The 25,944-nt window shown below is 40.2% G+C and overlaps 1 protein-coding gene across 3 annotated transcripts in view; it reads left to right on the top strand.

Moving 5' to 3' along the window:
* fut8b (fucosyltransferase 8b (alpha (1,6) fucosyltransferase)) overlaps positions 1-25,944 on the top strand; it is a 91,809-nt gene that overhangs the window by 8,106 nt on the left and 57,759 nt on the right. Inside the window, exon 1 of one of the 3 annotated variants that reach the window (XM_041976300.1) lies at positions 18,977-19,052. The exons of the other annotated variants lie outside the window; for them this stretch is intronic. The gene's annotated coding sequence lies outside the window, so the exon portion shown is untranslated. Of the gene's footprint in view, positions 1-18,976; positions 19,053-25,944 lie in introns of those variants that run through there. 3 annotated transcript variants of the gene reach the window in all.

Genomic DNA, 25,944 nt, shown 5'->3' with positions numbered 1-25,944 from the left:
GCATTGTTGCAATGGTTTTCTGTGTAACTGGAGGGGGGGAGTTTGTTCAATTTCCATTTCACTCCTAAAATAAATAACTACAGAAGTGAAAGAGGCAGCATGTTGTTGTTCAAACAAAAGCTATAATGTTGAGGGTGAACTGAGCCATCAGCTTTTTCCCATTTAGGTCGTATTACACTGATTTAACTTTTAATAATTCATCTATTGGATATAAAGTCTTTCACTTTGGCTCCGAGACCATCTTCTTTTCACCTAATCAGCACATCTTATTTATTGCTGGTAAAAGCTCATTGAAGCCCCTCAGTCCTTCCTCAGCATTTAGAGTGGTAGCACTGGCAATTACCAAAAAACAAAGCCCTGAGTAAACCAGCACAAAGCTACTTGCGTCCGACATGCTTGTCAGATAGCCTGAGGCACATCACACGGTACCACCTCCTACTTCTCTCTTTTCATGCTGATGTAGTACAACATCCCCTGCAACCCCACTACTCCACATTGCCAGCACCATCAGTGCAGGACGGACTTTAAAGGGGCCAGTTTGGCAGATCCAGTCCTCGGTTTAATCTGCGGTCAGGAGAGCAACAACAACATGCCAGTCGAATATAAAAGCTCCTAATAGGACTTGGTGTGATGACACAGCAGTCCAAGCCCTGTTGTGCTGTTTGGAGCTGTAAGTCAGATGAGAAAAGAGGGAGAAGTGGAAACGCAAGTGACTGACCAAATTCCTAAAAAGAAAAATAAAGGATGAAACATTGTTCACACAAACAGCAGGAAAGTGTGACAGAGGACTGGAAAGACAGCGTGGAGTTGGTCCGAACCAGTGGGATGTATTCTGTTTGTGTCAGTCGCCCAGAGCTAGCTGTGACGAGGATGGAGGAGATGCTTGTGTGATGCCGGCGATGCTACCAGGTTTTCAAACACGCATCTCTGAAATAACTGTGTGACAAGCTGCTCAAGAAAACAGCCTCTCCTTCGCTGTTTTTTTTTTTCTTTTACTTTACTTTGATGTTGCGACAAGTGCAAAGAATTGAAGTTGGCACGTCAACTTAGAGAGGAGCTTTAAACACCCATCCAGAGCTTTTCCTCCTCACTTTGATTTGAGCTGCAAATGAAGGATTGAATCCACTGTTATGTTGTCTTGAAACTTTTGATGTTTAAACAAAAACTAAAACAGTGCAACTACCTGAACTGCTGTGCTGTCACATCAGAGGATCAATGAGGCAAGCTGCAACCCTGATGTCACACTTACTCATTATCATCTCACATACACAGAGATCACGCTATTGAGTCATTCTGGTACCTATGGCTGTCATCCTCATTCGAGAGTACATATACACTATTGAACTTCTTGCCAAAATAAGTGGGCAAGTCTTCACATCATCTGTAAGCTCACCCCTCCGTTTGAAAGCTGATCCATCCACTGAAATAACAAAACGTCTTTCTCAGTCATATAGCAGCATCACCCACCTCATTCGGTCTTTGCTCTCCTCTGGTAATTGGTGCCCTAATTGAGACACTCTTGAGCCATGTTTATCACCGGGGTGATGTTGCCCCACAGATAATCATTGTCTTGTGGATTAGCATTACAACAGAGAGGAGGCTTTGCCTTAATTCCACTAACAGTGGACTGAGCTCCTTTGTGTCAGCTAGCCTGCCGAGCTTGTCTTAACTGGGATTAGAAAGCATAGGCCTCCAACTTGCACTCATGCCCCTACTTTCTAGCTTGTGTGAACTATTGCTTCACCCTTGGTTGATTCTTACAAGAATATAATTTTTTTTTGGCATCCTACAACTACTACTACTACTACTAGCTACTCATGAACACTGAGTGAAAGCCAGAAACATTGGGAGGTGCCTGATTGGCTGTTCAGCTTTAGCAAATAAGTCTAGAGGAACATAGGTGATTGTGATGACAGAAAGGTAGTTCTTTTATATTTCTTTTCATTAACATTTGCAAAACTGTCCTAGTGAGTCACAATTTGAAGTGAGCCTTTTTGAAGTGAGCAAGTGGGCAGTTGGTTGCAAGTGAGGGTAGAGAAGGAGGCATGTAACAGGAGTGTGCTGACCTATCCTGATCTATTTGTGCACAGTAGAGCAGAGCAGAAGGGGGCTCCTCTGAGACACTGGGTGTAATCACTTGTCTCTTCCTGCTGGCAGAGGGGTGGACGGGGATACACAACGCAGTGGCGGAGGAGTTAAGGAGAAAAGGAAGGTGAAAGCAGGGAGATCAGGGGCAGCCTCTGACCCTGAAAGCACACGAGATTAAGAGGAATAATAAAAAGCTGCCTTCACAGTGCATCACTAATATGCGTGGTAATTTAAAGACTCTCCAAAAAGAAATGTCAGTGATGTGTGGGTGGGCACATTCTGCGCGTGTGTGTGTGTGAGAAAGAGAGAGAGAGAGAAGGAGGGAGATGCACACATCAGCAATCTCCACGGAGGATTCCTGTGGTAACCCGTGCTCGCCTTCGTGAGCAAACAAGTGGTGAGGCATGCAAAAAGGAATTTCAGGCCCTCTCAAAAAGATGACCGCACAATTGCAAGGGAAGTCCTTTGAACGATTAGCAGAGCCTTTATGCTCTCAGAAACAAACACACATAATTCTATGTCCTTTTTTTCTCTATGGGATGGTGGTTTTTCACACTCCTTCTTGTGGCTGACATTATCTGAGAATTTTGAAATTTCCCTCTGGGATAAATAAAGTATTTTTCCATCATTCATTCATTATTCTTTGCCAGGACTTTTTTTTTCCAGGCTGATTAGCTGTGTTTAAGGCGACCAACCCACCAGCCAGCAGTGTTTAATTCACTGTAGGTTGCACTTTCAGTCCTTGGCAGGGTCGTGGCAACACAACATAGCCAGTGGCTCCAGATAGCATTTCTCTTGTTAATCTGAGAGACTTTTGTCGACTCTCGTGAACTTTTAATGACCCAGATTTAAATGACTGTTTTTTTCTAAATATAATAGAATCCAAATAAACATTTAAACTTCAAGCCTCTTGTTGTCGCCTTCGGTGTAGAGCTGTTTACAAGCAGGGAGTGGTGGGGAAGGGCGACTGGGGTGAGGCAGGCTGCTGGAGCAGGTGACATCTGTGACCCAGCACAACAGTGGTGGATGCTGGACACATGCTCCTTCCTCAAAGGCTACTGGCACTGTTTCTGCCTCATTGGGCTCATGCCCGCACACATACACACACATATCCCCAAACACTTACAGACCCACACATTTAAAAATATGTCTGAATTAATGTATTTAGAAATTAAAGCGATTCAACATCATTTTCATTTTAAAAACACTTTTTAGTTAGCCCCGTTTGGCCTCTTTATCTTATACAGAGAATTTTCCTCTTTTGACCAAACTCTACAGGACTTTAGACATTTTTTCTAACAGAAAATTTAGGAGGACTGCTTCAGTCAACTTTACTTTCAAAGCCTTTACACACATGTATTACATGCTACACATGTCTTTTCTGAGAATCCAGCTTTTCAAACATGACCCAAATATTATATTTTCAGCTCTTAATGCCTTCAATGCATTGTGATGGACTGAATTTTATTGATTCTTGCTTTAAAGGGGCATTAAGCATAAATTCATAATTTCTAGATTGATGAGAGTAAAAAGTGGCTATAACAAGAACTAATGGTGTAATTTTATCTGGAGTATAGCATGACGCCACACAATGTCTCTCTGTGTTGATCTCCAGACTCGTGTTTACCAGCCGGTCCAGCCGCGCATTCATGTGGATCGCCGTCTATAAAAGGCTTCAGCCAGCCAGCAATGGCAGCGCTATTTTCTAAGTGAAATGGCAGAGAGCAGAACTAACATTTACCAGAAGACAACCAGGATCTGACATAACCTGAAAAAACAACAGTCATTGGCGAAGAAGTTGTTGGATAAAGAAAGGGACAAAACCCGGATTAACACTGGGCTTGTATTTCCATAGAGGATAGTACTGAAGGCGCTCTTCTCCTAGGCAGTACGTAATAGCATAAATGTTATAAGTTAGTTTGAAATGTTCCACAAAATGTTGAGATTGTTTTGATCAATGTTGTGTTGCTTTCGTTGGGGGGCGAGTTGGGGGGGAAGAGGTAGACGGAGGTGTGGTTCATTGCACACTTTGTTTTGGTCTGCATGCAGTGCATGACAGGATTTAGCTTTTTGCCTCTTTAAAGATTCCTCTGCCAAATGAGCTGCGTTTCCTTCACATCCATTCAACCCATTGTTAATGTATCACAATTGTATTGCACATTTCAGAGTTGTGGTCAAGTTGACAAACAGTTTTTCTAACAAATGCTTAAAATGCTTGGCACTTTTTCTTATTTTTTCCCTTCATATAGAATAATCCAGCAGCCGTTTTGTGCTCTAATTACCTCATATCTGTTGGTATGGACAGCAGCATGGATATTTGGACTTGACGAGGCTAGACAGGGGTCTACGTTTACTGATCTATCTGAAGACCTAAAAGTTATTCTGTTTTTCATATTAGTTAGACATCAGTGCATCAATGTAAACTATGATTCATCTGATAGAAACAGATTTTAATAACTGACAATCCGCATTAGAATATAACAAGCAAATCTCATTATTATACGTTTGTCACAACGTTGCCCTGATAAGAGCAAATAAGGTTACATTTCACAATATCTCCCACATTAGTCCTTTACTCAACACCACATCCCAGTCTCTTAGTCTTTAGCATTAACTAGCATAACAAACATTACTCCTTGTGTCACATTAGACCTGACGGTAACATGGATACATACAGTTTAGTGTCAGATTGATGACTGAAATTTTTCGTGTTTTTGGGAATAAAATCCAGTGTTTCTTCGGCCATGGCAGCAGGTCATTTCTCCTCTGCTGTCTGTGTCTGAAGTTCCTCCCCGATGTGAACACACTGCCATCGGTGGACAAACGGCGTCAACCACTGCCCCCTTCAATGTCTCACAGACACCAGCAATCTTCAAGTAAAGCTCAGAGTTTTTACGTTTACTTTTTCTTTTTTTTAACTACAAAGTTTTCCACTGCCATTAAAACAGCTAAGAAACGTGCCTGTCCTTCCAGATTTCCTTGACATTCTTAAGAAAATAGTCCAATTGTCTTTACTTTGACATGTAGAGAAATGCCACCTCAGCAATGGCGGAGGGTCTACGCCTGGTGTTTGCCTGGATTAGTATACTGCACAAGAATTTCATGCCCTGAGAAATGGAGGATCTATCCTTTTTTTAGACTGGGATCACCAGCTGATTCCACATATTATCTTTATCAAAAATTCAGGACTAACTGTACTTTTTTATTATTATTATGTGTTAATTAACCCACTCTTCAAAGCCTTTGAGCTTCCCACATACCACAATAAGGGAAGTGGGAGTAGGCTGTTTTATTGACCAGAGCCAGGTAGATTTCAACCCACCCATCTTTGTTGTGATGATGACAGACTTCATTTAACTCTCCCTTAACAACTCTCTCTGTTCTTTCAAACTCAAAGAAGAAATGTGTACTCGTGCACCAATTCATAAACTATGAGAAAGCGTGACAAACTACTAAAACTTAGATAATCAGGTCACAGGAAGTCAAGCTTTTTATATGATTGTTCCATCAGTGTGCGTTCCTCCCCAAACCAAGGTAAAACTTGTCAGGAAGGACGTCTACTTTATGCTTAACATTAATACAACAGCACACACATTCTTCACATGTGCCTAAATTGGAGCTTTCTCCAATCAGATGATTGATCATGCCTGCAGAGTTATTAACCCATTATATTTACAAAGCTATTAACTACTTGATAATTGGACTGTTAATTAAAACAAAGGCCTTAGTTTCCCTCTACTGAGTCCCATACTCACCTCACTGATATGAAGACCAACAAATATGGTAAAGAGAAAAACCCCACTCCATTTATTTGCCTCAGTTTTATTCCCCACACCACTGTCCAGTATAGTGCACCCACATTAATTCCACACCAGAAGCTCAAGATTGCTGCCATAAGTCAAAATGTATTATTCTTTAATTTTCCTTATATGTGACTCTGCCTCTCCATATTGCCTGTCCATTCTCCTCCGCTCTCCTTGAAGGCAGTACATTTCTCCTCCTGGTTGTCCTTTGCATGCTGATAAGAAGACTGTACCTCTGACATTTCTTATATCTTCTCATCTTCTGCAGTAAAGATGACTTTTGTTTGTTATAAGCTGCCTGCCAGTTTTTCCTTTTACCCTTCATTTTTTTTCTCCCCCTGCTCCTCTCAGGTGACGGCCATTGGCCCGGTCCCGGCCCGCAATGGATCGGGATTGTCAGAATAAGTAAATGGTGCGCTCACCTGCCTCCTGACCTTTGCTTTTTATCAAATTCTACCACATACTGTATCCAGCCTCACTTTCTGTGAGAGGCATAGATTTGTTGTGCCATATCTCTGGCAGTGCAGCGCACTACTTGCTTACCGTTGTTGACAGAGGGTGTGTCCAGTGCAAGCTTCGCTTGGCTGCATCAGGTTAATGCTGCCTGCTAGGACAGTTTCAGCAAACAAACAACATATATTATGCTGAAAGCAGGGAGAGTAGTTATCTAGCCAAGGGGCGGCAATGCATGTGTGTGTTTGCTTGCATACTAGCCCGTTTTCAGACACTATTGCGTAACGTGTGCATTGACCTACTATGTTAGGCTGCACTGCAAGAAGCAGTAGACCCAAACTGTTGCAGACCAGCTCTAACCAGGCTCAAGGCAGTGGTGTAATAAAATCAAAGCTGAACTTGCCACAGCAGATCTGTGTACGTGCTCTGCATGCTGTTTAGTGTGGTTTGTTTATGTGCAGCCTGTGGCAGTGGTCAGAATACCTGGGATGACTCTTGGAAACTGGAAAATAAAAATAATTAGTACATTTAGAAAAGCAACTGCAGTTGGTAGCAGATGTTTTGAAAACCTCATCTTTTTGTCACGTTATTGAATATATTCATTTGGAAGTGACAATAATTTAGTCAATGCCTCAAATGACGTGTGTGTCACACAAAATAAGCAATTCAAAGATAGAAATATAGGAAACAGTTTATATTTTTTTTGTCAGTAACAGCTAAAGAAAAACATAACAGCTTAAAGCTGCTGTTTTGTGTTTTGGAAGTGGGGTTGTGCAAAGTATACTTGAAGAATAAGTAGTCAGTATACTGAGAGAGCTCTCATTTTAGAGTTTTAGGGAGGTTTCCTTACAGGTGAGCCAACTGATTGCTGCTTGGATGATGGGCAAAAGAAAAGTTCATTTTTGCCATTTAAATAGCTAAGATTTTCAAAAGGTTTCCTCAAACAAATTCTTAGATAAGGACATTTTTATACACTTTTCGCTCATGCGTTAGTTATTTTCAAAATACCTGCACCACAGACTGTACTATTATTACAATACAAATGTTCTTTATTTGAGAAAATGAGGTAAATAACTGATGCAAAAAGATACAGGATAGAAAGAAAAATCACTGTGTTTGCTAAAATGCTACAAATGGTTTGAGCCTCTGCTTGTTTTATTTGGTGATAATTTGCTCTTGTGTTGTGCCTCTTTTGAGCTGCAGTTAGGTTGGCTCCTCCATCAGGAATCCATACCGATTTTCCAAAATGAGCGCTGTCTACTGCAGATAAGACGCTACTTCACACAATTTTACTTCAAAAAGAAAAATGAAAACTAACTAAATATCCCATTAGTGACTCTCTATGTGGGGTGGTGGTTGACCATGAAGGTGAGGATACACACTTAACAAGCTAAGCAAATAATGCCTCCAAATAATTAAATGTGGAAAAGCTGAGCGCAGGATGTTGGAGAAAAAGGGATAAAAATGCTGAACCTTTAAAGCTGCTGTGCAAAGCAAAACAGCAATTTTGTTTAAAAAAAAAAAAAAAAAGACATTTTCTGGTGGTGCATATAAATCATGTCTTTAAATGCAAAGATGGAAACTGCAATACTCAGATGTTGCATCTAATTTAACAGGTTAAATGGATCAGCTAGTTAAATTAAAGTTATTCCATATTGTAAACCTTAATTCATTCATTTTATTATTCTCTGCACTGCCTATAAGGAACCTTCCCAGAGGGTAAAAGGTATATTATCTCCTCCCATTGCACCATGCTTCTCTTTCCCCACATCTCCCACCCAGCATTATGCTGATTGTCAGAAAAAGGTTGAATGCTAAAAAAAACGTAATTGCTAGACTGAAGTTTGAGTATTAAGATTTTCTTTATGAGCACCAGTTCTCAGGTTACGTCCAGTGCTCCTTTGAAGTTTTCCCGTGGCTTTCCGTGGGGATTTGACTGGTCTAGCCTGCCTGTCTGCCCATCCACAATGTGGACTCAAACCAACACAGGGATTTGTTCCCTTTCTTTTGCTGTAAATACCTCTTTGCATCTGCAGGAAGCCACTGAAATTGATTTTACAACAGGTTTACTATTGGCTTTAAAGCCTCTTAATGCAGAATCAAGATTTTGAATTTTTGCGTGTATTCTCTCATCATGGGGTTTCTTCCCTCTAATCAGATTAATCATTCATCCAGATTTTTCTTTTGCTTGTAAATGCATAACGCTGAAGTCATGTGAATAACATCAAAGCATCAGTAGCTCTGTCACGAGTTACCCCTTCAAAATGATCTGTCACAGTTACAATATAATTTTCTCTCCATCTGTCACCGTCTCTCTTGCTTCCTTTCCTTTCCACCCATTTTCTTTCACATGGCCTGTTATATAAACACAAGCAGCTGATAAATATGTACAGCTATATTAGAATGTTAAATCCCAGTGCTCTCATGATAATTGTAAAATTCCTTGTACTCGATCCATCTGTGCATTTCTTTTCCACGTGCACACAGCCAGACACTTGCCGAAGCTCAGGTTTTCATTTGAGGTGACAGTCTGCTCTCTCTGTCAGGTCCCCAGCTCCCACTAGCCTTTCCAGATGGCCTCAGTGTCAGCCTCACACCTTTTATTCACATGATACTTTTAACATTCACCCCATCGCTAACCCCCTCTGCTGTACAAATGAAGTGAAAGATGTCTTACCACAACATTCATCATTAACATTAATCTTGAATTGATTGAAGTGAGTCTGAAAAGGTCAAAGCTTCATGCTGGGCAGCGTTTAGTATTTCTACATCCAAACTTAATTCAGAGGCAGATTCAAAGCTCACTGAATAAAGGAAGTCATCACCAGATTTTGTCAGAGGAAACATCAGCACACACACACTTTATCTAAGATCAAAAGTAAAAAAGTTCACATAAGCTGTCTGTAGATGGAACTGTGCCAGATGTCTGCTTACAGAAAATATATAAACAAACCGTGTATTTTTTATTTATTTATTTATTTTTTAACACCGATCAGTAAATTATTCAGTGAAAGTCTGCAGAGGATGTGCTCTCTTGTTTTGTAATGCCCTGTTTCGCATGCATACAGCAGCGTCTTGGATTCGCTCGGGGAATTCTGCAGGAGAAACGGCACGTTTGCTTCCTCCTTATGCTACAGTACAGAGCAGCTACGCCGAAGCTGACTGGACTGAGTGTGTGTGTGTGTGTGTGTGTGTGTGTGTGTGTGTGTGTGTGTGTGTGTGTGTGTGCTGAGACAGTGGAGAAAAAGGTCATGTGCCCTACTCAGTCACGCTGCATCTCTTTGACTTGGTTGCCACTTCTCAACTTTGATTCGGGCCACTTGTTTAATTCTGTTTCCATCGCCTCGCCATTCAGTCATTATTACAACAAGGTTCAACTATTCAAAAGATGTATTCCCGATCGCTCTCCGTCTCAGCGGCACCCCCCCTTTTCATTAACGAGCCTCATTCACACCGTGCTCTTCCCTGTTAATACATCCCTCCTTTCACCCCCCTGGTGAATTCCTCTGTGCTGTGTATATAAAATCCCATTTGTTGTCCCTATCATGATCATCTCTCGCGCTGTCCTCTCCACCTCTTCTTTTTCTCCTCCCTTCTTTCAATTTTTTCTCTCTTCACCATGTGCTTTGTGTAACCCCCCCCCCACACACCCCCTCCCACCTCTTTTTCTCCACGCCTGCCTCCATCCTTACTGCAGGGTTGAATCATCCCCATTTTGTTTGCCTTGTCACATCTGGCCCCCCATGCGTGTCTGTCCAGGCCTCATCACACAACGATGGCGCGAGCTTGACTGACATCTCGCCGCAGCGCTATCGGCATCAGATGTCCGTGACGCCACTGCTGACCCATCCCTCACTCACAAAGCATTGACATCATCAAAATGGGACACATCCCTGCCGCCGGTGCTAATAATTGCCAACTCTGCAATGAGCAGCTTTCATCCTCGTTTTCAGATCAGAGCGGGGAGCAGAAAAGGGATTTTTGATATCTTTGTCTTTTTAGTGTGCCATCAAAACCAGACTGTAACTGGCCGCAGATATTTTCAAGGCCTTTTCATTCCTATCCTGTAGCTTCCTTACTTGGTATTCTCAGGCTGTTTTCTGTGAGAGGGACCACATCAGCACTATTCGCTTCAGAAGGGGAGCAACCACTTTCCCACAACTCTGCTTCAAACAACACACCTCACATCACACAGGCACATATGCTCACATGCGCACATACACTTTTTGAACAGCTGAACCTCCAGCCTTGATGCGAAAGTGCACACAAATGAAAGCCCGCAGAATCCTCCTTGGTGGAAAATTGAGTCATGGTCCTTCTGCTCTCGTAAACTGACAGACAAGCCAAGCGAAAAATGGAATCAAAATGCCCTTATATTGCGCGGAGGGGGGGAGGGGAGGGGGGGCAAGCAGTGAATGTGATTCCATAACAAGCACATGCAAATCAAGTCAAAACCAACCCCAGGCTCATTAAATAAAACATGGGAGTAAGGACAAAAGCTGTGTCTGCTGCAGCCTTGCATATTCATTTAGAGTGCTCTTCCCTAATGTGGAGTGGAAAGATGTAACGCAGGTTGACATTATGCGAATGTCTGAGTCTCGGGTCTGTGCTGTTGTCATGTAGACTCCCGATCACAGCGTAATGTGAGGCGATTTTTGTGTTCAGATTGACCTGAGCTGAGTCTTTGGCTGAAATGCTTCTACAGTGTTGATGCTGTGAAGTAAACACACATTAGCAGTAGCTCTCACACATTTGCTCTTTAAAGTTTTAAAGCAAACCTGAGGATTTTCATGTGGCAGTTTAGGTTATTGTAGATTGTAGCATGCAACACGCAAAAGGACTTAATAATATGGAGTAATTTCACAGACGAAAGCTCAAACGTGGCTGCAGTCAAGATCGGCGAGGGTTGCATTCAAGGTTATAATCCGTTAATGATTGCACGTATGTTAGTAGCTGTTCAGGGAAATGCCAATTTAACTGTTTCTACTTAACCTGTGAATCACATATCTGATTCATCAAGGCTCTAGATGAACTTTTCCTCCTTGAGCACCTAAATAGGCTTAGTTTAACCATAATGCACAAATTAAATTTACAAATTACAGACATGCGTAAAAACAACTAAAATTGTTTTATTCAAAAGGAAAAAGATGATTCATGAGAAAAAGAAAGAAGTGTTTTTTTGAACAGACAAAACAAGTTAATCCAATAATTTTGCTCCCTTCCTTCAGAATAAACCAGCACTTTGTTTTTTACCCAATTATTTAACAGTAATGAAATTAAGATGGACTAAATATAGATGGTATTGTTGGAAGTCCATTTAGGTTCATTGGCTGCCATATTGGTGTCACTTCCAATGACTTGCAGTCGTTTGTCGATTGCACTTGCAGTCTGTCTCTTTCTTTCTTTCTTATTTTCTTTTTACAATTAAAAATAAAAAAAAATAAACAAAATAAAATAAAAACTTTTTTCCTCTTTTAAACAATTAAATGTGAATTTTCCTAATGACATCTCTTCCTTCATAATAAGTCCTTTTAGTTTAAAATGTTAGTTTCTTTTGAGCCTCTTTTGTGGACACACTGCTGCTTGGTGAGCACATCTGTCCCAGTAGAGGTAATGCAGCAGCTGTGACTTACGAGTGTTGCATGGTTAAAGTTCACGGTCATGTCAGGCCACGCTGTTAAGAGTTGTATAGAATTCACAGTGTTATTTTCTTTGCAATACTGCAGCCAGATAAACTCCATAGGCCATTTCTGTCTAAAATGAATAGGTCCGCCTAGTTTAAACCCAATATCATCTCCGGATTTCATGCCTTATAGTCGTCTGATATTTAGGACATTTGAAGTCTGGATGAAGTTTGCTTGTGTAAGACGAACAGATGGCTCGCAGGGTCGAGCGAGAGCCTCATGTTTGCTCTTCATTCTTCACTCATTTTCTTTTTTACACACACCTGCTAACACTCCCTCCTGGACTTTTGTAAGATATAAAACTTACAGGTAGCATATTCCTAAGTCACATTGGTGTTCTAAGTTGTAAACCTGCAGCAAAATCCTAATTTTTATTTTTTTTTTACATTCACATATACATTTAGATTATGTCATGTAGCAAAAGCTTTTATTCAAAGTTAGAAAACACCTTTCAAGTTTCGACTGCAGAAAGAAACCCTGATACGTACTGTACATGGTGCTAAATCAATATTAATATACCTAAATGTCTTAGTTGAGCAAATGAAAAAGTGTGAGTTTGAGCAGGTTAGAAATGTTAGGAGAAGAGTTGTCCTTCTTTATAAGTTAAACATGGGAGAACAAGTGCACCACAAGTTACCCAATAATAAGCAAACAGAAGTTATTTACAGAGTTTTAACAATAAAACCGCAGTATGTGCAGTAAAGGCGTTGCATGCTTTTCCATCCTCATAAAACAATTGCAAAGACTGCCTGTACTTGCACAATGCTGGGTTTATTTGAACACTACAGAAGACACCTGTGGGTCAGGATGCACATTCTGGTAAAACCATTGGTGAAAATGTACATCCTGGCATCCAAGTGACTGAGCATCCTTATGAGCTTTGATTAGAAAAACAGACAAGAAAACAAATAAACTGGGAATGCTCCTGGCAGATAATTGAGTGCTCTTTTTATGGCAAGTAGTGGAGCTGATGCCAGCATTTTTTTTCTTATTTCTAATTGTTCTATTTCCATTCTTTTTTTTTTATTTTTATGACTGCAAGATCATTATGATCAGCTGAACAATAAACAAAATTGTCCTGGACTTATCCAATCTACTTTGTTCAGTTTGTCTTGACCCATTTTCCTGGAGTTATTTCTGATTTTCACATTCTGACTTGAGTTCTGCCTGGACAGTTGTTGAAATCACTTGTGGGTGGATTGTTGTAGAAGCTCCTTGGAATCAGGATTAGATACCTCCACTAATTTCTTGATCTCTATTCAGCAGAGTATGAAGCGTGGGGACAGGAAATAGTGAAGGTAGAGCCCATTTAGTTCAGGCCATGTTGATCTGATGCCCAGAGCAACAGGTGAGGGATGCACAAACACGAACCAGGGCTGTGGTAGACGTTCATTAATGCTCCAACCTCTGCTGCAGAGTCATATCAAGAGGGTTCCATACAAGCACCCTCAAAGACTGAAGCTTCTCTTACACATATACAACCATCTAAGCAATGATACAAGCAGGCTAAGTGCGGGCACTGATGGCTTTACTGCCTCAATTGATAGGCACTTAGAAGGGAGTGAAACGGAAGAGCTGGAGATGCTGGGCCAGCAAGCCTGAGCATCAGAGAGATGGAGCGGCTGCTCTGCCCTGTTGATGACTGTGTGATAAATTGGGCTTAGAGCCACTTCTGTTCAACATGCAAATCCATTACATTAACCCACATGCTACCCAGCTGTTTCCATTAAATGCTTTAATCCTTGAATCGTTTTAGTAGATACACTACAACCCTATTAAAGCATCCCCACTTCCAGGTGTGGAATCAAAGCAGTAAAAAGCTGGTCTCTTCTACGGATATCAGCCATTTAGCCAACAATTTTATCCAAAGTTCCAGGAAGTGCAGTTATATTATTAGTTATATGTCATATTTGCTAACATTGCATAAATGTCTGCCTCTTCCAGGAAATGGTCTAGCTCCATTTGGCAGAGTGTGATCATTTTACAGTTTCTGTTGTGTGACAGACTTGGCAATAACAGAAGAGTGTCTGTCACAGTACTCTGTTGTTTGTACTGCCATTCAAATGTTTACCTCCCAAACACCCATCTGAAATGTAATAAGCAATATGTGCAATGATTGTAAACCAGTTTGATGGTGTGAGTGACTCAAACGGACTAACAGGCAGAGTGCCTGCAAGCATTTTTCTTAGATAAAGAGGCCAAATGCTGACTGGAGTTCTTACATTTTTATGTTTTTGGTGGCATTGGTTTGTCTGTCATAACTCCAAAAGTAATAGATGGATCTTGATGAATTTTTAGGAAATCTTCTAAATGGATTAAGGAAGCAAGTGATTCGATTTTGGGGGTGGTCCAGATAATCGCCTGGATGCAGGGATCTTTTTTTTTTTACAGAAATCTTTAAAGGGGCAGGGTTGGCGCAAAGCAAGTCCCTTTTCCTTGTCACCACTTTTTATTTTGTGGTGCAGCTGTATAACTATCAGCAGGAGAGCTGCCGGTGCTCTGGCCACAATATTGCTTTCATCAGCAGCAGAGTTTATGGCCGTGCATTCTCGCCTCTGTTGCCAGTTTCACATAGTTTGGCCTCACTTTCTTTACTGCTTTTGTTAGATATTGACACTTGTTCGGAAGTTTTTAATCACAAGTGCAACAATATAGCTTCACTTTACCTGTTACATTGTTTCATGCATGCAACAGAGAACAGATGACACCAAAACATAGACTCAAAAGCACAAAGTTGAAACAAATGCACAGAGTAGTTACAAATTAAACTTTTTTTTCTCACCCTGTGTGGGTGGACAGCACAGAGCAATTAGCACCCCAAAGCAATTAATTAGACTATTGATGTTAGTTTTTTTTTTTTTTTTTTTTAATAGTATTGACATTAAAAATAATAAATTGTTTCGGCCTGGTAAGGGTACACCGTACCGCACTGGAAACTGCATGGCTACTATATTTTGAGATTAACAACTATAAAATCAAACTTTGGTTGCTGAAAGCACGGCAGATTCTTTTTCTCTCGACAGAACCACAAACAGCTTTTTTTTCTTTTAAAAAGGAAAGAAATTCCTCTAGTTTAATGTTTGCTCATGTACTGGTTTCAGTTGTAAAAGAGGAAGAGAAACTAGTTTCTACTTAATGTAGTTTTACAGAAAGGATTGCTTAAACTCAAGTGCTATTTGACGTTTGAAATTAAATGTCAGTAATAATTTTGCAAGATTAACAGGACTGAAAATCAAAGATATGTATGTGCAAACAGTCAAATTGTTCTGGGCTTGTTTTGAGATGTTGCCGATATTTCAGTTCTAGTTGAATAGCTGGATTTCTCCTTGTTTTGTGGAAAGAAAAGGCTTCCAATGAAAATTTTATTAATCTTAATTAGTCACTGTTGGTTTAAAACTGTCCTTTAACCACATTTAGAGCCATGTAAGCTGCACAAGTTTTACCTCTACTGCCATCCTCACACTTTTCCATTAAGTATGTGATCATGTGCGACAGTAGGAGCCAGAGACAACACTGATCAATCTTATTAGAGGAGCTGATACATCTGATCCGAGTTTACTGTACAAGCAGTTTGTAGTGGCTGTTGGGCATGTAGCAGGCAACATTGCAGTGTGTCTTACAGCTCCCTTCAGAGTGCATCCCTTTGAGCAGTTGGGAATGAAAACAGATCAGGTTTTGCTCCATCAGGAGTGCAGCATCGAGCAGAGTAATGAATTCCAGGAGGCTGAGCATGCTAACGAGTTCATTATTGCAGCACGGTTTAAGAGTAATTACCATTTTGCATCCAAAGCCATTCAAGACTGGGTTGCTCTTGTCAAATTAAGGGAAGTGTGAATTCGGATAAATATTTGCATAAGCATGAGTGCACAATGTGGGCTTTGGTGACAGCTACTGTAGAGATCAGTTTGCATTTTTGTTCTTACCCTCTGTGGCTTTAAGTTACTGATATCCACATAGATCCAGGACCCAAGGAGCATTACGCTAGCCGTACCCGATGGGGTTATAACCTCCAGATTGAGTATCTGCTGGATTCTGTTGATGGGATCATCACTAGAGACCTAAAAATGAACTTGTGGTACAATTATTTTAGTTCTTATCTGCTTACCTATGGCAAACCTGCGTTCTCACATCCTTTTGCTCTGTTCTCATATTTCCACATGAAATTGAAAATGTTGTGATCCTAATAAGTAGCCTTGCATGGAGGATACATCAGATAAGAGAGCTCATTTTATGTCTTAGAAGAACATTATTAATTATTAAAGAGAACAAGCCTCTCGAGTTGTCAGTGTTGGTACACTTATTCCCTGACTTCTCAGAGTGCATGGTTGTGATGGTGGATGTGCAAATACATCCACTGAAAGCATCAATACTCTTCATTAATTCTTTTTTTTTTTTTTTTTTGCAGAAGTTGATCAATCAGTTTTTCTGATATGACACATTCAAGTACATCCCCATGGGGAAAAGGAGGGAGAGTGATTCATTATTACTGATTCATAGTGTCATTAAGTTACTTTCTGATCCGGTCAGTTTCATGTTTACATGATAGGTCAAACACAATAGTGGATTAGAAGACAAAGACTTTTGACCGTCAATGCTCCATAATCCAAAAAAATGTTGTATCCACCACAGTTCAGTTCTGTTTTGCTGCCGCCATCCCCTAACCCCCACGTGGTTCAAGCAAGCGCAGAAAAAACATACACCACAGAAACTATCAGGATGAGTGTATACATGGTTATTTATTCCTGCTGATACGATAGATGGAGGCTGATTGAATAAGCTGAGGTGTTTACATGACTCATTTTTATTCTGATTGGATGTTTGATCAGATCATAAGTGTTGCTGATAGATTCCAACTAAAGCTGGTGGGTTTTCAGTTCCTGTCCATATTTTTATAACTTGAATTTGCCAACATTTTAGTCACATTTTTTAGAGATCAAAAGGGCTTCACCAAATTGTGAAACTGATTTGATCATTTTCTTTTTCTTATTTTTAATTAATTCCATCAAATTAATGATTCATAGTTTCAAATTGGTAATCTTTGTTGTTTGCTTCTCCTTTTCCATCTTGTCTGTGTATGACTTGATAGATCTATTATTACACATGCATTTGGGACTGTATGAAGCACAAATACACATGAGAGCTGTGATTAGGCTTCATTATCTGTGGTGCATTATGGTTTCTTTTCTTTGTATGAAGTGGAGTAACTGCTGTACCTATGATTAAAGTAAATAAACCTTCACCAGCTTTTATTAACAGGCACATTATATAGCAACAAAAAAAACTAGCTGAACACAAGAGTAAAAGATCTTCAGACAACAATTAGCATCAGATATATTCTAATAAGTATGGGATATTTTAACATGAAATATTTAGCATTCAGTATCCAATCAGACACAAATATGGACTGGAAATGATGCATTACCACAATGTTAGCCCCCACCTCATGGCATTTATCAAAGAGGGCCTTTGTTGTCTTGAATAAATAGAGATATTACTTGGAGTCCAGAGTTCAGCCCACACTGCCGGCAAGCCACAGGCACACACTTAGTCTTCAAAGGAGAAATATGTTCACTTCTTGAGCGTTTGCATTGGAACTTCACTAGTCAGTAGATATATGACTTTGACTTTTATTTCAATATTCATAAATCTAGAAGGTTTTGAAAACATTCAGAGACAGAGAAAAAAAGCCACACAACAGCCATAACAGAGGAAAATTTTCACAAGGATATTTGGATAAAAGACCTGATTTAACCAAAGGGCATGAAGAATTTAAGTTAGCGGAGTGTACCTTGTAGCTTTTGGTTAGATGGTTATACTGCTTTGTAAGACTGGCCAAATTAACACATTCAACCTGGAATATGTGTGATGCTTCCGCAGGTCTTTGGCTTTGTGAATTTGCCTGCATTTGCCAGGGTTTGAAGTGCATTCCACTACAGGTGCACAAGTGGGATTTGTAAACGTTCCATCACAAAGATATCCTTTCTTTTTTTTTTTTTTTTTTGCTTTTTCTTTCTCTTTTTGTCTCAGAAATGTGAAACTTGGAAAGAAATAATCTGGTGGATTTCTGCAGGGTGAATATTTAGTTGCTAGGCAACAGTTTTCGGCATTTGACAGGAATCCTCAGGAAAAGATTGTGAAAAGGAGACAACCAGGCTTGTGTGAGTGTGTGGTGAAAGATGGGGATCACCCATCTTTGATCAGCATGGATCACCATTATAGCAGCTACTTAGACCTCTACATTTCTAAACTCTTTCATAGCAGTTACCTTTGGTTGTTAAAGCGATGTAAGCATTTAACTGTTCTGAAGGCTAAAATATTGTTGTTTTTTTGTATCTTTAGCACATCTTTCTCACAGAAGTCGCCCAGCATCCATGTCCTCTCAGCAATGCTGTTGTTTCTTTGTTCTTAGTTGTAGCCTTTGCCTGCCTCGCAGCCCTTTGGCAATCAGAGAAGTCCATGACACTAATGTAGGATTTTCTTAACATGATTCCCTATTGGAGTCCATTTTCTTCTTCAGCTTGGAAGTTCGGATATTTATAATCTCAGGGCACCAGCTAATGGTATTTGCAGAGCAAAATCAGTTTAGCTCTTGTTTTTTTGTAATGGCTTTGACTGCATGACATCGCCTGCAGCCCTCTCTTGAACGGTGGAAGAATGGGTCTAATTTTGGCTAATGGGTGACTCAGCCATCATCATCATGTGTCCCTCAGTGGGCTGCAGATGGTTGGTGAGGCATGGGTACAGGATGGCCACCGCGCCACACACACACACACACGATGCAGCAAGCCAGCGACACACTCGGCCAACTCTGGCTATTGTCGAGCCGCATTCAGTGAGAGGAGGGGCTGTGAAACGAGACATGCTCAGTTATAGGTGAGCAGATGAGGAAGAGGTTAATCAGTGGTGAGGCTAATCAAGGCATTTGTCATCAGATTAGATTAAAGCATTGAACCTTCCTCGGGCAGTCATGGGGAGATAGCTGCGGCGCTGTGAGTATCAAATAGCTGTGAAATGATACTGTATGGTAAGTAACTGCTTGCTTCTGCTTGAACTCAACTTATCTGCATGTGCTTTGAGATAGAAATAAGGCAAGTGAATCACTGTGGCAGTTGGAATGCTTGACGGTACCAAGTTTATCAGGTATGATGCGGGATGTGTACTGGGGGATGAATGTGGGTGTGTAAATGTATGTGGGCTTCCAGCAGCATGCTGGTTCCCAGTGGGGAGTGTGACTGAGGCCATGCAGGAGTGCGGCATTGCCTAGTTTACATTCCATAGAGTCGGCTCAGCCTCACCAACCTCTGTTCTGCTAACACGTGTGTGTGCAACCACATGCACACTAAATATGCTGATATATTTGCAACTCCTTAAAAATATAGATTTACTCTTCCTCCGTGCCCTCCTTGCATAAAATTCCTGTACTTTCTACAACCTTTCATCACATTTTTTCTCACATCAACAATGTAGGCTGATAACAAACCATGTCATCCATATCACCTTACCTCTCCCCCCTCCATTCCTTAGTAACCTTGGCAACAGCGTCACTTCATTTCATTGTGATGGAGGAGGAAGGGAAGGTGCTGGGATGTTGCAGCATGGAGGAGTCAGTCAGTCCCAGGGGAGGAGTGAGCCGGTTTACAAGTATATTGAGCATCATAGACTTGCCTGAACCTCAACCACAGGAGACCTATTACTAGGGGTCAGAACCTTGGTCTCTGGGCAGCGGCACTGCTGAGGCCTCTGTGGGTAACCTGACACATTAGCCTGAATTCACATGTGATTGCACTGAAATATGATTATGCCTGCCATTTTTCCTAATTTATTTATTTATTTGTTGCACGTGTAGACATTTCAGTTGGCAGCTGCATGGGTGAGTGAGGATTCATTCATTCATTCATTCATTCATTCATTCATTCATTCTCTACACTGCTTATTCCACTTCAGGGTTGTGGGGAAGCTGGTTAGAGGATATTATTGGCAATTAAAATTTATAATGACCATAGTGCAACAGGAAACACTTAAAGCTATCTTTTTCACTTATTTAATTCTTAATCTTTGGTCTCACCAGATTACTTTTACACTCATCATAACTCTAAATATGTTGTAGTTACTTCAGGATGAGGGACAACTTTCTTCTCGACTTTCTTTCTCCTGAAAATGAAAGTATATTGAGGCATTGTTTTCCGATTGGTCAAATAGTGCAGGCAAAAATGTGATGGTGAACCAGGTGCTGCTGCTTTTCCCTCGCTAGCATCTTCCTTGTGGCTTGCAAAAGCTCCTCGTCTAAAGCAATACAGTCCCATCCTTGTCAGTAATTGCTTTTTGGGGTAGAGAAACTTCCAGAAATGGTTGCGATGGATAAATTGAACACTCTAGCTAGGAACTGGAGAATTTGACCATACAAGGAAATTGAGAACTATAATTGGATTGTTTCAGGTGCAGCCAAGAGTTTGAGACCACTGGATGAAACAGGTTCCTTCTATATAGGGCTGGGCGATTAATCGATAAAATCGATAAATCGAATTTTCTGGAGATTAATTTTTTTGAAAATCGGGATTTTTTTCCATAGTTAGTTAGCAGCAGACTTAGCCCTCCCTCTACACCAGAACGGTGTTTGTCTGACAGATTTTCAGTAAAGTGACCCTTCACTCACGCCTGGGATTTAGCTGTGCGTATAACTGCAGTGAGAAATGCTGCTCTCTATGGGATGCAGAAATCAACTTAACCCACAAACACTAGTTAAGCGACAACCTTCATCAGGGGAATTATTTCTGCAGTGGATCCTGTATGATAAGGATCCAGATGGAAAGAGATCACGGATGCATTGTGTCACATATTTCAATTTAAGATATGAGGTTATATGGTGGAAGAACTATGACATTATATGCTTCATTTTTGCTAGCATTCATCTATATAAACAAATGAATGTTTTTAATAAGTTTATTTATGTTTTGTAAAAGAAAAGGAAAAAAAATCGATTAAAATCGGAAATCGGATTTGGTAATAAAAAATCAGAGATTTTATTTTTAGGCCATATCGCCCAGCCCTACTTCTATATAAAAGTAATCAACACTTTAAAATACTACAAATATTTTTTTTATTTTAAAAAGTCCCAAACACACCATGAAATAAGCTTAGCAATTCTACCTTATTGACTCTGCATCTGCATCCTGGTATATCACAGCTCTCGTGTAACATTAGCAGCAATGAAACTGAGAACAGTGAAGCACCTGCATGCAGTGTGTGGTCTCAAATTACATGGAGATAACATTGAACATCCAGCTGTGGTTTTCTGTGATATGAAAACATTGGCAGATATTTCTCACCAGAGCTTTAAAGCCCCAATATATATGGAAACTGTTTCACATATTCACATGATATTTAAACAGAATAAATTGAATGCATGTCTAGTTGTCCTGTTGCCAATTTCCTTATCAGATTCAAAACCTGGATGCTGTAAAAATGCCCTGTAAAACTACACTGATCATAATACTTTGCTCAGTAGCAGTCAGCAACTTCATCTCCCATATAGCAAAACAATGATGTTGTCTCTGTGTTGTACTGAACGATTAATAAAAACCCTGACAGCATAATGTGACCCTGTAAAACATCAGCACAAACTACAGGCTGAGGAATCATAACACTCTCCTACACAGTCAACAAAGAAGAAAGCGTTACGTTCTTTATGAAACCAGCATGTTACAGGACTGTTGCACTAGATTGCGTTAGGATTTACAGATATTGTGGTATTTGTTTTACTTCCAGTTTAGTGACACAACTTTACTCTAGAAACTCATTTTAGTGGCAGTGCTTGAACCATGACTTGTACAAGAAGCTGCAGACATAATTGACTGTATATTGTATTTGCTTTGTAGGGCTGCCTACCATCAGCTGGAAGCATAATAGTCTTGTAAATTTGCATGACCAAGTTGGACAACATCAGCCTCGTTAGCTTATATTAAAGCGAGAGGCTTTTGTGCTTCTGCAAAGATGAGATATTGAGCTGACTCAATGAAATGTGAACAAAAGAGCTGCCAAACGCAGCCGACTCAGTTCAGACAAACTACTGAAAATTGATAAAACAAGCATGAAACAAGTTGTGGACTGAGGATTTATGCGTATAAAGTCATTAATAAATATGTACTTCCTGAATCCCTACATTGCTCAAGATACACACTTGCATGTACTGTAAGTTTATCCACATTGTGTGTCTGTGTTTAGTATAATATGCTGTATATTTAGGGCTGTGTGAGTCCATGTATTTCCACTTCCTTGCCTTTGCCTTCACATCCATATCACCACAAAAATTACATTAAGGAAGCGTGTAAACATTTTTAGCTGAAGCCATGTGACAATGACACAGAACACACACACACTCAAGTATCAGATAATTCAAAGCAGTGGCATGTGACAGGTCGTGTACATAATGTTCCTTCCTCTCTACCCCTGCAGTCTCACTGTGCATAGTTGAAAGGACCTGTAACCCAGCGTGCACAACTTTTTTTTTTTTTTTTCCCCCAGAAGACAGCCTATAATGAGAAAGCCCCATTATGTGTCCAGCAGGAACCTGAGCCTCTGTGCTGCTGCTGCTACCAGTTACCCGTGAGGTCTTTCTCTTTGTTAGTTAAGGGGAAGAGCAGCCGCAGACGTCCCTCACTCTCTGCTTGTTAGCCAGCAGTAATGACTAGGCTGTGGAGAGCCAGGCAACCAGGCCAAGATGCTGGCAGCACGTTTCCCTCTGCTGGCCCTCAGCTCACCGACAGAAAGGGGAACAGAAGCAGACACCATGGACGACACACTGGGAGGATCAAATCCAACAGACTGAGGACGAAAAAAGGGATTGTAGAGGAGGGGGAGATTTTTACCTCCGGACAGACTGAGAACAGAGACAAGCACACGGAGCGCAGCATGCTTGCTGTTCATGCCTGGCATTATATCAGTGCTAGTTGAGCAGAGCTAAGATCAATTCATAATTTGCACAGAAAAAGCCTTTTAGATTTATGTTTTTTTTCTCTGGTATCATGTGTTTGGAAGGATATAATCATAATTTCCAAGGCAAGTAGCTGTTTGAATTGGGGAACATTGCAGCTGAGGATTGTCCAACACAATCAAATCGGACTCAGTTTTATCTCAACTTGCAAAACAAAATAGAAACAAACGCTGCCCGTGGCATTTAACATAAAAGCAATTTAAAAATGCATTTCAAAGCTTTGTTTTCTGTTTAGTAGGTTCTACATGAAGGTTTTATCATATCTTCTTATTGCATTCATGTCACAAGTGACCAGATCCATCATTCAGAGGCTTACACCTGAGTCATCTGCATTACAATTCACTACACAACAATAACATGGAAACAACTGCTTCTCATTATGCTCACTGAATGATTATCAGCAAAAGCAATGAGAATAATTCATGTGCTGATACATGTTTACACAGAAAATGTATTTTAATGCACTCAAAGAACCCATAAACAATGATCAGTTTGAGAAACAGAATCAGATCAGACTCAGAAGCGGTTAACTATCAGTGTTTTAGGTTTGCAGAGTTTAGGCAAGGCAGTTTATTTGTATAGCACATTTCATGTAGAGGACAATTCAAAGTGTTTTACATAAAACAAAGACATTACAGATATTTAGAATAGTAAAAGGCATCAACACATAATCACAATAAAATAATAAATTACATTAAAATACTTTTAAAATAAAGTTGCTGATGCTGCTTGAGAGTAGGAAGGATTTTTTCTTTGTCACTCAGTTTGGTTAGTTTCAATAGGTTACTGTGGGGAAGTTGTTGAGAACCAGGGCAAAAAAAAAAAAAAAAAAAACTAGGAAAAGAATTAAGACAGGCACTCTAGTTCCTCATCTCTATTGCAGACCTTATAAAAAACTGTAAAGACACATAACATCTGCAGCAGTGGCAACCAGATGCCTCGTTTTCCTGCTAAGTCTGCCCTTGTTCCCTCTCATCTGCTCAGGCCATCATCCCTTCTTCCCCCTTCCTTGCTGCTGCTTCTGTCAGTGCCTTTGGGAAGACCCATCTTTCATGCAGACTTGTTGACTTAGCACAGGTTCAGCCAAACCCTCAGAGTGGATTCACTTGAATGGAACTGAACAGAGCGGACTGCAGTGCTGAAACATAATTGCCTGTGCAATATTGATCGTGTTCGCGATCTAACCTGGATGCTCAAGAGTTACCCCCTCATGCAAAAAATATACACACCTATTCCAGTAGTTTCTGCAGCAAGAGAGAGTTTTTTTTTCACTCTTTAGTGGGAAGTTAGGTGAATTATAACAGATTTTAAATGCCTCTTGATTTGGCATTTGAAGTTCATCTCCTTCCAGTAGCAGTTTGTTGCTCTAGCTTGCCCTATCAGCGGTCAGTATGGCTGATTGAGGGAAATAGAGTGGGAGTCTGCATGAGAGTGAAATGGGAGAGCGCCATTATAAATAGATGTCATCAATCAGGGGAAATGTCCTTCGCTTGGCATGCGTCAGTCCTGGAGGGAGAAATACATATTCAGTCTTGAACAATAAGTGTCAGTCACACCACTTTCATCAGACACATGACAGCTGTGCGCAATGACTGGTTATACACTCAGAGAATAGTAGCTGCAAGGAAATGGGGGTAGTGAAAACCCAATTGGTGCATGAGGAAACTAAATAAGCAACAACCAGTAGCCTCCCTGGAGGAAGATTGATGGACATGTTGTTTAGACAACAGTCAACACTGATGCACATGTAGCACAACATATGTGCAGCGTCTCTGTGATGTCTGATGTGCAGTATAGGCTGACCCGTGGCGTCCTAAAGCATCACAAAGGAGAGCGTCTCAGTCTTTGTCCCCCCGCAGGACGTCTCTCGTCTGATCCTCTCCACTGTAAGGCCGCTGGTGTGCTGTTGGTGGATTATTGAAACAAGAATGCAGCTGCTCCTAGTTGGATCACAATGTTCCGCCAGCAGTGGAAGAAATGTTTAGTCTCTCTCCTCACTTTGAGCTTTTACCAAGTTACGTTGTGTAAACTCCTGCTCTGGCTTTTCCAAGTACTAATAAGGCCTCAGTGGTGCCTGCTGGATGGAGGGACCAGAAATAATACTTCTGTTTGCAGCAACATGTGATTTATTTTTTTTATTTATTTATTTTTTTTATTTTTCTGCTTTCTAGTAGGTAAGACAGGTAGGTGTTTGTAGATTCAATTGCATCTGAAGGACCAAGTCTTGAGTTTTGAGAAACAGTTTCTGCTTAGTGGAGGAGAGAAGGGTTGTGGCTTTGTTAATAGAGTAAGTGTAGACAGTAGGACAATATTTCCATTTAAAACATTTTCCCTTAGAAGCTAAACAGGGATCTTTATCGTTTTTTTGCATACAATGAATCTTGGATCTGTTTTTTTATTTTATTTTATTTTTATTTTTGTTTAGTGTTTATTTTGTTTCCCTTAGGTATTTCGTTTTAAAATTAATTTTTATTTTATTTTAGTTTTATTTAAATGTTTTATTTTTATATTTTATATATTTTTTATTTCTTTATTAAATTTTTTTTTCTATTTTAGTCATTTTAAAAAATTATTTATTTATTTAATCATTTAGGGCCACGCACGAGTAAATACACTGAAAGAGGTGTTAGTTATACGAAGCAGCTGAGGAAATGTTTGCACTGTGGCCCGTAATTGTCCGATTCATTACACTAACAGCCAAAAGTGTATCCAGTTCATGAAGGTTAAGGCCAGATGTAGTGAATCTGATTAATGTCTCCAGTCAAGCAGAAATGACATAATATGATGACAGGGTTGTTGAATAAACTCCTCTTGAACCAGTCAAAGGAAATCATGCCAATTTGCTGTCGTGCAACATCTTAGACCGCCCCCCAAAAAAGAAAAAAACACATGGAAATAGTTACACAATCTAGACATTAACTACAAA

This window comes from Melanotaenia boesemani, chromosome 22, assembly GCF_017639745.1.
Source record: "Melanotaenia boesemani isolate fMelBoe1 chromosome 22, fMelBoe1.pri, whole genome shotgun sequence".
Lineage (NCBI taxonomy): Eukaryota > Metazoa > Chordata > Actinopteri > Atheriniformes > Melanotaeniidae > Melanotaenia > Melanotaenia boesemani.
Note: the sequence above shows the minus strand (reverse complement) of the source record. Positions and strands in the feature narration are given on the sequence as shown.